At 40.5% G+C, this 2,593-nt stretch overlaps 1 long non-coding RNA gene across 1 annotated transcript; it reads left to right on the forward strand.

The window, feature by feature from the left end:
* The first annotated feature begins 685 nt into the window (after nt 1-685).
* Nucleotides 686-2,261, forward strand: LOC309846277. The gene is made up of 2 exons (XR_014301834.1): nt 686-847; nt 1,852-2,261. It is a non-coding gene; the product is annotated as an uncharacterized lncRNA (long non-coding RNA).
* Nucleotides 2,262-2,593: the final 332 nt, after the last annotated feature.

A 2,593-nucleotide genomic window follows, 5' to 3' on the forward strand; every position in this document is an offset into this window, starting at 1 on the left:
TCTCTCTGCCTGCCTCTCTGCCTGCTTGTGATCTCTCTCTGTCAAATAAATAAATAAAATCTTTTAAAAAAATACAAAAAATTATAAAAAAAAATTCTCTTTCCCTCTCCTTCTACCCCCTACCCCTGCTCCCTCTCTCTAAAATGTATTAATAAGGCTTTTAAAAAATTCCTTATCCCCTGCTCTCAATAGTTTATGACCCTAGCCTTCCTTCAACAATATTACTGTCCAGATGGTTTAGCCAGAATCCCTTCATCCTTACCCTTGATGTTCCATCTTAATTTTACATTCAGTGACCCCCACCATGCTCTTTAGCCATAAATCTCCATTTGTCTGAGCTGAGCCAGATTTCTCTCCCATACTATAAAATAAAATCCCATCGTAGTAGCATCCCTTGAATAAAATCTTCCTTACTGTATTTAGTGGGTGTCACAAATTTTTTTTCTTTAACAGTCAGGAGGGTGCTAATGGAGTACCATGACAAAAGGCCTAACTTCCTATAATGGACATTTCCTTGGTTTACCTGACAAATACTCTTTTTCTCTTCTAAGGAAAATTTCCAGTTCTCAGTATAACTGCCAACTGGCCCAGGGGTGGACAAGTGAGTCAGATGAGACCAAAATGAAAATTCTGTTGAGACACTGGACCTTGAGGATTCAAGCCAAGGATGAAAAAGTGTTGGTACTCCATTATTCTGATGGTCCATTAACTCTTGCTTTTTTGGTTCCTGTGTCTATCACAGCCCCTGCCTTTTTTAAGATAATGACCATTCATCTGAGTACACAGTTCGCAGAATCCCTTTGCAGTGGACCATGCGGGCCAAGGTAGTAGAGCATAATAGATCTCTGTAAGTTTTTAAAAAATGTCTTTGTCCCTGTTGCCCATGGCCATTAAAGACAAAAGGTCGGGGGTAGGGGGATATTGGAAAAGGTGAAGTTATAGCTACTCACTGATGTTGTGATTGGTAGAGAGAAAGCAACACCTACATACAGGGCCAGTGGGTGAGTGGAGGAAACATCTTTGGCTCTAGGAGGAATGGGGGAAGGAGAAATATTAATAATCTTTGTCTTTGGAACTGTCCCTGAAGACTTCCCCACACAGGAAAATGACCTAGTGTGACTCTCCTAAACTTCGGCAAGCCCCTTAAATTTAACTGACATCTAGATCTGATACTCCCTGCTGGATAACTCTGATCATTATTTGATTGTTACTTATTTTATTTTAAAATTATTTTTAAAGAAAATTTTAATCTAAATACAATTAATTAACATATAATACTAGTTTCCGACATACAGGTTAGTGATTCATCAGTCTTTTATAACACCCAGTGCTCACTGTATCACATGCCTTCCTTAATGTCCATCACCCAGTTACCCCATCCACCCATCCCCCTCCCCTCCAAGAACCCTCAGTTTGTTTACTGTGATTAAGAGTCTCTTCTGAGGGGTACCTGGCTGGCTCAGTGGGTTAAAGCCTCTGCCTTCAACTCAGGTTATGATCTCAGGGTCCTGGGATCGAGCCCCACATCAGGCTCTCTGCTCCCTGGGGAGTCTGCGTCCTCCTCTCTCTCTCTTCCTGCCTTTCTGCCTACTGGTGATCTCTGTTTGTCAAATAAGTAAATAAAAATCTTTTTTTTTTTAAGTTTCTTCTGGTTTGTCTACCTCTTTGACTTCATCTTGTTTTATTTTTTTCCTTTCTTCCTCTATGATTCTGTTTTGTTTCTTAAACTCCACATATGAGTGAGATCATATGATAATTGTCTTTCTCTGACTGACTTATTTCGCTTGACATAATACCCTCTACTTTCATCCCTGTTGTTGCAAATAATTGCCATTTATTTTAACTGGACAGAGAAGGCCGCTAGAAACAGCAGGTGATGGCCCCAGCTCCTGTCCCTCCATGCAGAACATCTGTCAACACCTATGGACATCTTTTCCTCCACCATTCCTGTGAATGTTGCTCAGTTGTTACATGGCATGGACAAATGCTCTTGGCTGGTGGCATGGACACACTGGACAAGCTTGGCCTTCGGTAAAACAAAGACTGGATTCAATTACTCAAACTGAAACAGGAATGCTTGGATGAACAAGCCTGCCAGGAAGTCCCACTGGAGGTACTCAACCTGTGCCCCTTCCCTCTTTGGACCAAGAACCTGAACTTGAGAGATGAATGGCTTATTCAAGGTTATGGCAATGTTACACAGAGCTGAAACTAGACACAGGTGTACATGTTTATTGATCAAGGCTGGCTGTAAAATAGAACTGCCTCAAATCTTGATTCTTTTTGCCACTTCTTATTCTCTGACCCTGTTTTTCATAGTTTAGGATGTAGGAATAATAAAAATATCAGCTAATGGGATATCCTGACTTTTTGATGTTTTAGTTCTTGTCAGACATTTACCATAATGCTTATCACATGGATATGTGTGTGCACACACATGCACATGCTTGACACTCAAAACATTGTTCCCTGATATTAACTTTATCAGTGCACTTTGCATCCACCACCAATTGGCTGTTTTGTCACAAACTGATTAAAGCAGAACTGTCAAGTGAGGAACTTCAAAGCCAGAGCATTAAGTGCTTTGAAAAAC

Source organism: Mustela nivalis (genome assembly GCF_964662115.1).
Source record: "Mustela nivalis genome assembly, chromosome: 13".
Lineage (NCBI taxonomy): Eukaryota > Metazoa > Chordata > Mammalia > Carnivora > Mustelidae > Mustela > Mustela nivalis.